The 13,339-nt window shown below is 38.4% G+C and overlaps 1 protein-coding gene and 1 pseudogene across 6 annotated transcripts in view; one reads left to right on the forward strand and one right to left on the reverse strand.

The window, feature by feature from the left end:
• Positions 1 to 13,339, forward strand: part of LOC129732015 (translational regulator orb2-like) — an 815,319-nt gene that overhangs the window by 60,428 nt on the left and 741,552 nt on the right. The window lies entirely within an intron of this gene.
• On the reverse strand, positions 1,887 to 2,016 carry LOC129719228 (U4 spliceosomal RNA; annotated as a pseudogene).

Raw genomic sequence — 13,339 nt, forward strand, 5'->3', positions numbered from 1 at the left:
ATTGTGTGTCGAACTAGATTGAAGCTAAATTTTCTACACGCAGTCTTTTGTATCGAGTTCAGAGTAGATTTTTGCCATTAGGGCGTGGCCACGCAGCTTAGAGAAAGAGAAACAAACCAAAACACTTTGTTGAGTCGAAATATGTAGGCAGTGGAATTTATTCCGTCCATATTTTTGTTATCCGTGCTCGGGAAGCAAGCCAATAGCGAGGGAAATGTATGGGAAAGCTTGACCTTGGAACTTTTCACCTTTATTCACCATTAAGCAGTAACGCAACAATGTTGAACATTATATCAAACAATTGTTACACATTTTATTTATCCACTGACCTATAAATGACTAACATGCATTAAGTCGTTCGCTTGCTTGCCCACTCAGTGAGAACATTCCAAGCCAGGGGGTACGATTGATTTTGAAAATATCGACAAGGGGTACGCGGACAAAAAAGGTTGAGAACCGCTGCGATAAAATAATCTACGATAGAAAACTAACATATTGAGATCAAAAATTAATTTTGGTCGCAATTCCTAATTTTCCGAACGTTGTGGACTGTCTGCGTGAAGGAAGGCAAAAAATCTGCGAAGGTGCTGAATTGGAGGAATTGCTCGATAAGGATTCATGGCAAATGTGGGCTACAGCTTGCTACAGTATTAGAAGTTACTTGCAAAGCAAATCCCAAACGTTTGCATGCTTTGGGAATAATTTAAAAACAAGGTACGTTAGGTCCTTACGATATGATGCCAAGGGACGTTAAATGTCATTTTTTCGTCTCTTAACAACAGCTACTAGCGAAAAAGTTTGCTTCATCGCATCGTGAATGATGATGAAAAATGGGTTCATTAGAGTAACCCAACGAAAAGAAAATCATGTAAAATATATTAAAACTATGCCAAAACTATTTTCGCAGAATCATCGTTTTAAGAATTGTTTTTTTTAAAGATGAGGAAGAAATTGCAATTATGTGGACAAACTGTTAGAATTTTTATATTTGCCTTAAAAAATGACGTTGAAAAAACATTGAAAATTGTCGATTTTTCAAAAATTTAAAAGGTGAAATAGGCCCAAACTCGGGGAAATTTTTTTTTGCATCAAAATACACCAAAAATCACTGAAAAATGTTGCACTGTATAATTTTCAAAAAAGCGCATCATCATCTAAACATCTGTCTGTCTGATCCATATAGGCTCGGAAACTACTGAACCGATCAGATGATATTTTGTACATAGGGTTTCAGGGGCCGGGAAAGGTTACTAAGATAGTTCGAGATTTCTGGAAGGGAGGGGTCCCACACAAATGAAACACAAATTTCGCACAACTCAAGCAAATACAACCAAATTTGACAGGTGTATGTTTTAAGGCGTAACAAATATGACCATGGTTGTTTAACACCCTTCCCTCTTCCATACGGGAATTCTGTACATCCCGAGAACTAACCAAATAAATGGAACCAAATTTGGCATGTAAAAGTTTTTAAAGCCAAAAAATATTTCCAGGGTAAGTCGACACCTTCCCTCTTCTGGAACGGAGGCTCCGATACAAATGAAATACAAATTTTGGTATAACTCGGGACCTAATCGAGGAAATGAAGTCAAACTTGGCACGTTAATGTATTAAGAAGCAAGAAATATTTCTGTGGTAGTTTTAAGCCCCCACTGCTACTCCTATACAAACGAAACACAAATATCTGTATAACTCGAGATTTACTCGAGGAAATAGAACAAAATTTGGCCTCTGGTGATTCACAAGAGCAAGAAATATTTCTGTCACTCTCCCGTTTTCTAGAAGAGGGGTCTCCTATACATATAAAACACAAATTTTTGCATAACTCTTGAGCTAATCAAGTAAATGGAACCAAATTTAACATTTATAGGTTTCCGGATGTGAAAAATATTTCTATGGTGGCTTGACACCCCTCCTGTCTCTGGAAAGGGGGCCCCATACAAATTAGTTTTCAACTAGCAATAATCGCACCTCGGTTGTACCTCATTGGTTACGATATCGCCACTGCGCAAAGCTAAAAGCAACTTACCCCATACAAATGAAATACAAATTTTTGCATGACTCCAGAATTAATCAAGCAAGTGGAACCAAATTTGACATGTGAGAATTTTTAAGAGCAAAAAATATTTTTATGGTGGTTCGACACCCTTCCCTCTTCTGGAAGGGAGGGGTACCATACAAGTTCTGCACAACTCAAGAGCTAATCAAGCGAATAAAACTAAATTTGGCGTGAGAAAATTTCTGAGGCCAAAAAATACTTTCATGGTGGTTCGACATCCCTTCTCTTTTAGAAAGAGAGAGATACCATGCATATGAAACACAAATTTCTGCACAACTCGAGAACTAATGGAGCAAATGGAATCAAATTTGGCATATGAATGTTTTTGGGGATAAAAAATGTTTCTATGATGGTTTGACACTCCTCCCTACTTTGGAAGGAGAGGGCCTGGACTTCTTTTTCTGGAAATCTGCTGCAAAATTGGCAGTGCAACTGACCGAATGTTATCCAATATGGGTATTTTTAGAATCGAGGTGATGTACAAAAGCTGAACCAACCATTTCAAACAATTTCCTTTCAGTTTGAACGTATGCAAAGTCCGGGTTGTTATGCAGACTATAAACAAATCGAATGTTAAAACTTTAGATGCAGGTGAAATCAATTTAGAGTGTTTGAAATTATTTAAATAAAAAAAAATGGGCGGAACAAAGTTTGCCGCGATAGCTAATATATAATAACTTTTAAGAAAAAAAAAACTCTATAATATGGATATCGAGCTTTCCCCCTGAAATCGGTTTCTGGACCATTGTACGTTGTTTGAAAGCATGATAGAAACATTTGTTTGAAGTCACTCAACGTACGGCACTCTCTAAAACTTATGGTATAACATTACAAAAATTCGTTTCCCATAGCTGTCAGGTTCGTCCAATTTCACTAATGATATCGATCACCCGGGATGTGGCTGTCTAAACTTACACTAATCCACCGAACGATATGCACTCTTTTCGACACAAAAAAAAACAACAACAAAATCTGTCACTGTCAAATGAACTGCACAATGCAATGGCAACGGCATGGCAACAACAAACGACACTTCGGCTGTCCGCCGGAAGCAGGAGCAACTATTTTTAACCCTAGAGTGCACTGCATCACGGTCTGTCAGGTTGCGCTCCGGGAAGATCCCTTCCGTGTCTACGGCGCTGCCAGTTCGGCCCACCAGAAGAGTCAAGCAGCTAGCATAATAATAAAAATTTCATACTTCGAAGACAAGTGCAAGCGATTACTTTAATGCAACTATCACAGAACAACAATCAAACCCGCCGGTTGCCGCCCCCTTCCGGTTCGCATGTTTGTCCTTACAGCAATTTAAAAGGTACATATATCGTGCTGAAGCAGCAGTACCAGCAGTGCCGTTGGAAGAAGCCATTCAGATTTCAGAACCCCTAAAGTGATATCAACAACGGGTACAGTATGTGAGCACGATCCCGGCTCGGGGACTGGCCCACTATAGGGGAAGATTGGCTCTTCCGTTTTGGAGCAAAAAGCTTCGTTTCGATGTTACTTTCCCAAAGGAAATCGGCAAATGAGCGCATTTTAATATAATTTGAAACGAGTCAGAGAATCGTTACAGCATAAGTTCCAATCCAAACCCGAAAAAAAGTGTGTCGACTTTTCGACGACGAATTTCGCAATTTTCCGGACTAGTCTAGTCCTAGTGGATCTAAATCTAGTGGAGTTCAGACTAGGGGGAAACCTAGAAGTGTTGAAGAATGAAGTGAGAAAAAAAGAGTAGACTTACATGACACACTTTCCAACCTCTTCTGCGTTGCACGTCTCTTCGGTGGACCTACTTGTCCTGTTCCTGGGTGTGTGTGCATGAGTGTGCGCGACACAATGGAGCGATCCGTAACCAGAAGAAACTCGGCGGTCGTCTTTGCCCGTCTAGGAAGGGACGATGACGGCTATGCTGATGACGATAATCATGGTGATGATGATGATGATGATGGGAAAGTTCCGGCACTGCACAAAGGCACTTCATGTGCCTCTTGCCGGTCGATGCATTCATATGTTCGAGAAACTGTGCATGGGGCCTGGGAGCGCCGGAAGAGCGCGATGAGTTGTTGGAGGAACCGCTCTAAAGGATGCTATAAGGCAATTCATTTTTTCACCTCTTGAAATGCGACTGGTGGTGCATTTTTCTTGCTCTATTTTAAATGCTGATTTGCTTGCGCTAGAGCCATGGTGGTGAATAGGCAGTCGAGAATGAGTGGTGCAATTTTACCCTAGCTACGGCATTTCGTCGAAAGCCATTGGGATCCATTCCAAAAAAAAAAAAAAAAACGCGATGGTGGAAAATTATCTGAAAATTCAAATTACGCCGGCAACCGTTTTACTTACCGCGAAAAGTGAGCCTAATGATGGGCCTTTGTTCCTATTTAGAGCCGGTAAGTGGAATAAAATGTTCCGAAAACAATACAGGAAAGTCAACAGCCAAAATATGCTGCTGTAAGAATTCCTGTAACTAATATGAAAACAAAAACTGTGATACTTAATCCAAGCACGACAAAACTCATTTCCCAGAAACCCCCACCGATGTTCAACGTTTATCACAGAGAAACTTTGCTGGAATCTAATAAATGCGCTTTATGGTAACAAGTACCATCCATCGTGTAAACATAAATTAAACTTCTTTTCCGTGCGTCAGGTCTTCGGTGCAGTTCAGACCCCCACACAATTACAAATACTTTCGAACTGTTACATATTGTTTGCAACCGAATTTCCGACCAATCCTTCCCCGGGCACTTCTTGGCCTTCCGTGAAACGGCCTCCCCATATAGGGAGCAACAGCATATCTCGGCATTGTACGGCGTACCACGCAACTAGAAATTTAATTAAAACTTTTTGCTACTGCTGCTCGAAAAACTGCTGTACGGTCGATGTGTTCCGTCCGGTTCACTTACTTCAGCGGGTGAAGAACGCAGAGCGAGGGGTCACCATCGTGTAATGCATTGCGATGCGTGTGTTCTCAAGCAGTCATAGTATTGCATTCGATTCTAACAGCTTTTCTGTACGTTTCACCTACAGTGGATCGATTTGCTAGGAACGGCGGTCATGAACCTTTGTTTTGCAGTATTGAAAATCATAGAGACAGACAAAATTTAGATTTTTTTTTTTTATGAAACTAAGCTGAAATATAAACGAAGTAGATGAAGCACAACATTGTATGGGATGGTAGTACGAAGGTTAGCAAAACCAACACGCTATGTATGTCGTACACATCTGTACGGATAAATAACATGTGCATCCACTTGGTCTCAGTAGACAGGTTACTACGTTGATCGCGCGATGTACGATGAATATTTTGAAACTCAGCTTGGAAAATAGCTTCAATTGATGGGTTAACACTGATGCTCACCAAATTTTTTTCTTGCATCTTATAGCATTTTTTCTCAGCTTTTCAATGCTGGTCTCAGATCGGTAGTTGCAAACAGGGTCAAAATTGCATTTTTCTGATATAATCCAAGATGGCGGCCAAATTCAAGATGGCGGCCTAAATTCTGATCACTTCAAATGAAAGCTCTATCATTCCTCTTTACAGAAAAGTGCTACTTGTAGTACTTTACATAACGAATTTTAGAGATATAGCTCAAATAATACATCAAGAGTTCCTAAAATTTCAACTTTTCTGAAAACTGTTTCGCCACTTGGTGACCAAGGGGTCAACAAATTCGATCAAACAAAAATGGCATTATAATTTTTCCTCTATTTCTAATAACTATGTGCATTTATATCAAATTTGAAAGATCTTGTGCACCTAGTGGCCTAGTTTCAGCGAGAATTGCTCTAATAAACGATTCCAAATATTGAACCACGAGCACTGTTGTAATAAAAGCAGTGATTCTTCATTTAAACTGACTCAAGCGTAGTCCTCGAGGTAAAAACAGTTAAGTTTGGACATGAGAAAAAATCTTATCGAGCAATACAAAATTGCGGTACCTTTAACGGTCTCATTTATACAAAATAACACTCGTCACAGAGATAGATTACGCAACCATTTCACTAAAGTTATTTAAAAAAAGTTGATGATGGATAAAAATTGGATAGATAGAATGTAGAACAATTTTGTAATATGCTAGTTATCACTCTAATTTAATTGCTAAATGGTAAAATTGATAAAAAGTTCAATGGCAAATTTACGCGAACAATTAACCAATTACATGCAAGTATTCCTAGACGACGTGAATGGACACCAACCGTTCCCTGTGATATTCTCTGTATCAATATCGAAAAAAATTGACAGAGTCTCCCCGTTCCGATAGGTCAATTTATTTTTGCTTCGATGAGCTTAGACTAATATGATGTCTCGAAGGTAAAAGTTTTCCGAAAAGTTTGAAACAATTCCCATTCTTGAACAATTCCTAAACCTGCTGACAGAACGTAGTAAAAACTGATGTCTTGGAAAAAAAACATGCTGGTATAAGCAACAGTGCCAGTGAAGCAGAAAGCCGCAGGTCTCTCGTCGTCTATTATTGCAGCGGTACTCTTCTATTCGTACATTTCAGTGGTACACTTCCATTCGTACTGCAGCGCGCGGTACAATTCGTATTGCAGTGGTACACTTCTGTATATTTCTATTCGCTTGTAATCGAGGCAAAACTGCAATGCTGCTGCTAATGTTGATTGTAAGCATGCTTGTCATTCTCCTCAGTATGTGGAAAGAGCGGAGAAAAAATTTTCCGCGCACTTTCCTTTCAGTATGTGCCTGCGTGTATCAAATGCTTTCACCACACTGCTTCTTTCTCCACTCCAAAGTGTCTCAACCAACTTACAGAGAGACAAGCACCCTTACAGCTCACCCCATCTGATAGAAACAAGAGGGGTGAATCACTCTACAGAGAAAACGCAGAAGTACACCACAATGTCCACTAGCGAGTAGTCCCGAAAGTGAAAAAAATTACCGGGAAAAAGTGTAATCCTCGTGTAGCTATACCACGAAAACGAATTCGACCAGAGCAAACTCGACCGGCACGAACCATGCAATCTTTTTTTTTCCCAATCTCTTTTCCTCTTCTGCCATGCTCAAGAAACAAACTGTAAACGCACCGCAGATAGCTCTGCTGTGTAATTATTGTGCGTGATGTCGATATGTGTGAGAAAGTACACCATAGTTCATTGTCTCGCAAGAGACAGATTTCAGATTTCACCGCGGTGCTTTCAGGAAGCTCACCAGATAAAAATCGTCCGTCGTTCTCTTCTAGCATGTGCGTTGATTTGCTCTTTAGTGTGAGAGCAGTTGTTTTCGCAGTGCAAGATGTTCTTCTACACTCTAGAGGTTTTCTGAGGAAAAAAGACAAGCATGATTGAAAGTTTATCGCATAAATATGATTACCATAAATTACTCAACAAGATTGTACATTTTTGCAACGGTTATAAGTTATATTTATTTATTTTATATTCGATATTCACTAAATAATCGTGACCGGATAGTATCGAAAGATTGAATTCCCAAATATACAAATTTATAGAAGAGTAAGAGCCGGTGAATGCTTGTGAATTTTTGGTCCATTTATTAAGGAACATTCCGATTTTTTCTTATGTTTCAAAATTGTTATCATCTTTTATTATTTTAAACTTTTCCATAATAAACTTTTATTTGCTGTCTTCGTAATACAGCGAATGTAATTGTAGGCAAATGAAAACAATTGTCAAGCAAAAAACAAAAATGGAAGTGTTGATTGCTATGATTTTTTGCTGAGACTTGTTGATAATTTTGTTTAACATATCTTCTTATGTTTGCCAATTAATGAACTTTCGTAAGAGGTCCCATATTAGTTTGAAAGTAAGATCCATATTATAAATTTAATTTAATCAGTGTTAAATAAGACAAAACCATTCATTAAGAAAACGTAAGTATTACCCAATGCAACAAAAATTGGCTTTCTTTCTGCCTTGACTTCTATATATAATTTTTTTTGTGTATTTTGATGCAAAACCAAATATCCCCGAGTTTGAACATATTTCAACTTAAGGGGCAACAACAGCGCCATTTTGAATTTTCACGAAATCGAAAATTTTTGAGATTTTTTAGACGCCATTTTGTTTTAAGACCAAATATCGAAATTCCATGAGTTTGTCCACATATTAGCATCCTTTTACCCATCTTAAAAAAAAAACAGATCTCAAATCGGACAAAAACTGAGCTCAAAACGGTGATTCTACGAAACCGGTTTTGGCATGATGTAAGTATATTTCACAGAGCAAAATAATATCGAGTATGTATGAGCATTAATGGTAATGCGTTAATATCTAAAATTGGTAGTCAAATTATATCTTATATTGAGTAGAAAAGTCTCAAAAATCGATTGGCAGGTATCTGAATTACGTAAAATGTCAGCAACATGTCGATTTTGCCCCGATACCCCTACAATATTGAATTAGGTTTATCTCGACGTTAAATTAACTTATTTTAAATCTGTTTAATGTAATTTCAAGAGTGTAAGCGATACTCACAGATACAATAACAATCTGGCATCACATGATCCCCCCCCCCCCCTTTGGGGGAGGGGGGGTTGCATTTTTGGCCAGGACCGGTCAAAACATAAAAATTTCGCTTCAGCTATGAGACGGAATCATCGCGTCCTTGATAAAGTCGAATGCGACCCCTTCCCCGCAAAAAGGCGAGGATCATGTGATGCCAAATTTTTATTGTATCTTTGAGTATCGCTTACACTCTTGATATTACATTAAACAGATTTCAAATAAGTTAATTCAACGTCGAGATAAACCTAATTTAGTATTGTAGGGGAATCGGGGCAAAATCGACATGTTGCTGACATTTTACGTAGACACCTGGTAATCGGTTTCTGAGACTTTTCTACTCCATATAAGATATAATTTGACTACCACTTTTGGATATTAGCGCATTACCATTAATGCTCATACATAATCGATATTATTTTGCTTTGTGAAATATACTAAAACCATGCCAAAACCGGTTTCCTAGAATCACCGTTTTGAGCTCAGTTTTTGTCCGATTTGAGATCTGTTTTTTTTTAAAGATGGGTAAGAAGATGCTAATATGTGGACAAACTCATAGAGTTTTGATATTTGATCTTATAATAAAATGGCGTCGAAAAAACTTCGAAAATTTCCGATTTCTAAAAAATCCAAAATGACGCCATTATTGCCCCTTAAGTTGAAATATGTTCAAACTCGGGGAAATTTGTTTTCGCATCAAACTTCATCAGAAAATCATACATAGAAGCCAAGACAAAAGAATTGTTGCACTGTGTTATTGAATTAGGTTTTTAAGAATATAGAGTTAATTCTGACTTTGACGTATCACGAGAAATTCTTGGTGCTTCTTCAAAAAGAACGATAAGCTTGTGCTTTGTCAAATACATGTTGTTTGCACAAAAAATTCTACAGGCATAATATCGCCAAATATACAGAATATTTTACGAGTGTTGTTGAATATATTTCTAAAAATAGATTTCCAGGGAAGGCTGAAAATAAAAGTACGTAAGTCATCGAGCAAACACATTGATTCTATCTGCGGACTCTGTATATTTAGCAACAAAAAATACCCTGATTATAGTGTTTAGTCCCACGTCACCATTTTATACAACCATAGGGCTGTATACCTTGTAGTATTTCGTTGGTTAAGGCTTTTGTTGCAAGGCGTCGTACACAAATTATTTCTGTTTGCCAACGCGAAATGAAATTCATGTTTCGTATATCCATGTTTCATACGAAATAAAATCTCTGTGCGGCTTGCGAAACTGAGAAAATGACAGAGATTAAAGCTGGGCCATTTACAACATTGGTCTTAAACACACAACACAAAAAGGGATGATATTAGGGTTGAAATCTCTTTAAAACGAAAACCAGACTGGACAAAATATGAAATTGTGTCATTGTGGATATCGTACGTGGTTTGATCATGGCACATTTATGTGGTGAACTGAATTTGCGAATGAGTCAATTGGTCTTTTTCAAGGTTTTTGCACACATTTAGAAGACGTTAGTGAATGATTTTCATCAAATTGCAACTGTGATCAAAATTCGCTACCTAAACGTCATAAACAGCAGTACAGTAAAGATATATACAAAACTAATTCGATTTCAAATAAAAGTTCGGTGTGTTCTGCTGAAAACGCTGAAATCGTTTTAGAAAATACATGGAACGTCTGAAGGAAGACGAGTGCTTCGACTTCACAGCAGCATTTCTAACTCCATTTTCATGTCTGATGCTAGTCAACGTGCACAATTATGTTTTGTCCCAGCCGCATAGCTGCAATATGCAACACGCAACTCTTATTATCTGTATCCGACACGAGAAAACGCAACGCGATACCACATTTCCTTTTGTTTTGTGACTGAGAGTTGGTGAAATGGCAGAACATGAAAAAAGGAGGAGCTTCTTACAACATTGGTCTAGAATGAACATCGCGAACAGAAAGCGTGCTCGTTATTGGTTAGCCGCTGTTTTTTCTGTTAATTTTAAGTTAAATTCTTCACTGGTTTGCAATTGAAAAGATATGCTAATATATGCTGATATGCTGGTAAACACATCTTTGACCCTGGAGCTTGAACTGAAAAAAAAAAAGGTTTGTAGCTTTTGAACCATTCCTGTGATTTTTGATGCCCCTAGCATGCTTATCATTCTCCTCAGTATGTGAAAAGAGCGTGTATGTGCCTGCGTGTAGCAATACTTTCACCACACTGCTTCTTTCTGCACTTCAAAGTGTCGCAGTCACTTACAGCGAGACAAACACACTTCCGGCTCACCCCACTTCTGATAGAAACATAGGGTGAATCACTCGAAAGAGAAAACGCAGAAGTACACCATAGTGCACACTGGCGAGCAGTCTTTAAAGTGAAAAAAAAAAAAACTACCGGGAAAAGTGTAATCCTCGTGTAGCTACACCGCGAAAACGATTTCGATATAAGTAAACTCTATCGGCACGAGCAACGCAGTCTTTTTTTTCTCCCAATCTCTTTTCCTCTTCTGCCATGCTCAAGAAATAAACTGTAAACGCACCGCAGATCAGTGATGGAAACGAAACAAATATGATGCAATCGTCGTTTATTCATCATATGTGCACTTCACGATGTGTACAGGCCGGGACCAAACTCGAATCCTCTCAACCTATAATGAAATGATGATAGGGTGCATAGGTTTCTGGGAGAAAACAAACACATGACTAGACTACATCAGCTCTGAGAAGCGATTCGATCGTTGCGTTTATCTCTCCATAGGCCGGTAGTTACGGGAATAAAGGATAGCAACAGGAGAAAATCATGTCGCCTGAACAGCATCAGAGGTGTGGTGCGGTGAGAGGAATGTGTGGGGGAAGGAACTACTTCGGCAGCGGTTGAGTTTAAGCGAGAGTAGGAGAGCATACACTGTCATTTTCTTTCTTTTTCTGACAAAAAATCATATTCATGAGTCAAAAAAATAAGGATATAACAAGTTCTGATCGCTCTCTGTAACAGAGACGAATAACTTCATATACCGAGTTGTGCACATTGAGAACCACGTATTGTGGTATACACTAATGAATAGAAATATATCGTAAAGGGGAAAGCAGAAAGAGTGCACCAGCACTGATACTTTGTTTTTCGCATACTGACGACGATGTCAACGCATCCTAGGCTTGTTTTATATGTATTCATTAATCGCTAGAGGTGATTTTTTTCCTTCGCTGCCGCAGATAGCTCTGCTGTGTAATTATGGTGCGTTATGTCCATACGTGTGAGAAAGTACACCATAGTTCATTGTCTCGCAAGAGAGAGATTTCAGATTTCACCACGGTGCTTTCTGGAAGCTCGCCAGATTCAAATTGTCAGTCGTTCTCTTCTAGCATGTGTGTTGATTTGCTCTCTAGTGTGAGAGCAGTTGTTTTTCTTCACTCTAGAGATTTTCTGAGGAGAAAAGACAAGCCTGGCCCCTAGAACAGAAAACTTTTTTAGAGACTCAAATGAGGTTTCTCGTAAACATAACGTTAACCGTTATGTACTCGGCAGGGTACCGGGATACCCACAGAATAAAATGCTTCTTGCTTTTTCATTTCTTGACCGATTTTCGATCTTGGCCTGTCAAAAGATTGGAAAATCTGTCTACTTTTAGAATTCTGGGCCGACATAAACCTGTGACTACATCTGTGAATCCGTATCTTCGAGGGCATGTTCCGATGAGACCAATTAGTACAATTGTCCATAAAACCGAACAACATTGGTTTCAAAATTTATGAAATCACTCCAGGAGGTGATTTTCATTCATTTTGAGTCCATCTGATAGGTTGTCCAAAATGGCCGGAGCAGATTCTCGGTCTTGAACATGATTCCGAAAATTTGAATTTACGGGAACCATATGGGGACCAACGGCTCTTTGGGTCCCGTAGACTGAAAATAAAAAAAAATCCATTCTTTTGACGCGTCAAGATCGAAAATCGGTCAAGAATTGAAGAAGTAAAAATATTCTTTCTAGGGCACTTATTTAGACTAAAAGATAGAGGACAACAGCACCTCTGGATTGAAAAATTTGTGTTCAAGATCTATACTCTCCTGTTCTCAGCTAAAGAAGCGAGCTGCTGATTGGTTGAATACTGCGAAACTACCTAAAATGATTGATTTTTTGTTTTCAAGGTTGGGGCAACCTTTCGATCAACACAGTAGTGTTTGAAATCTTTCAGACAAACAGACGTGCCTCTTCGAAGAAAAATTCTGAAAAATCTTTGTCCTTATTCGAAACGTTACACTCATGCGCCACCATGTGAGGTTATTGCCTACTAACTTATTCTCGTAAAACGGTTTTTGTCTTTGCTAACGGGTGTGCACGCTTGTTCAAATCAACACTAGCGGCATTACTGACGGTTTTTGTCTGTGATGATGGATGTACACGCTTGCTTATGGCAACTCTAGCGGCATTATTGCCCACTAAGCAAAATTTCAAAATAATCGTTATTTTTCTCGTCTGTTTGTCTGGGGTAACTTTTTTTTTATAGGGGGAGGGGAGTTCGTAATGATTTATTTATGTACTAAAATATCTATTCAGAATTATTATTGTGTGTTCTGCCACAAATGGTGATATTTTAACACTATTATATAAAATATTTGTACGCTTTTTTATATTATTGAATGTTATTAGCTTTCGCAGTTAAGTTAATGTAATTGTAGGAAAATTATTAAACCTACTTGTCAAGGAGAAAAAAAAATGAAATAAAACGAAACTTAAAATAAACTTAGAGTTATCTTACTGACTATAAAGTGAGCTAACCGTTGCAATTGAGGATTGCAACGATTTTTGTCGTAATTTGTTGATAATTTGGCTTGACA

The sequence above is a fragment of the Wyeomyia smithii genome, chromosome 1, assembly GCF_029784165.1.
Source record: "Wyeomyia smithii strain HCP4-BCI-WySm-NY-G18 chromosome 1, ASM2978416v1, whole genome shotgun sequence".
Lineage (NCBI taxonomy): Eukaryota > Metazoa > Arthropoda > Insecta > Diptera > Culicidae > Wyeomyia > Wyeomyia smithii.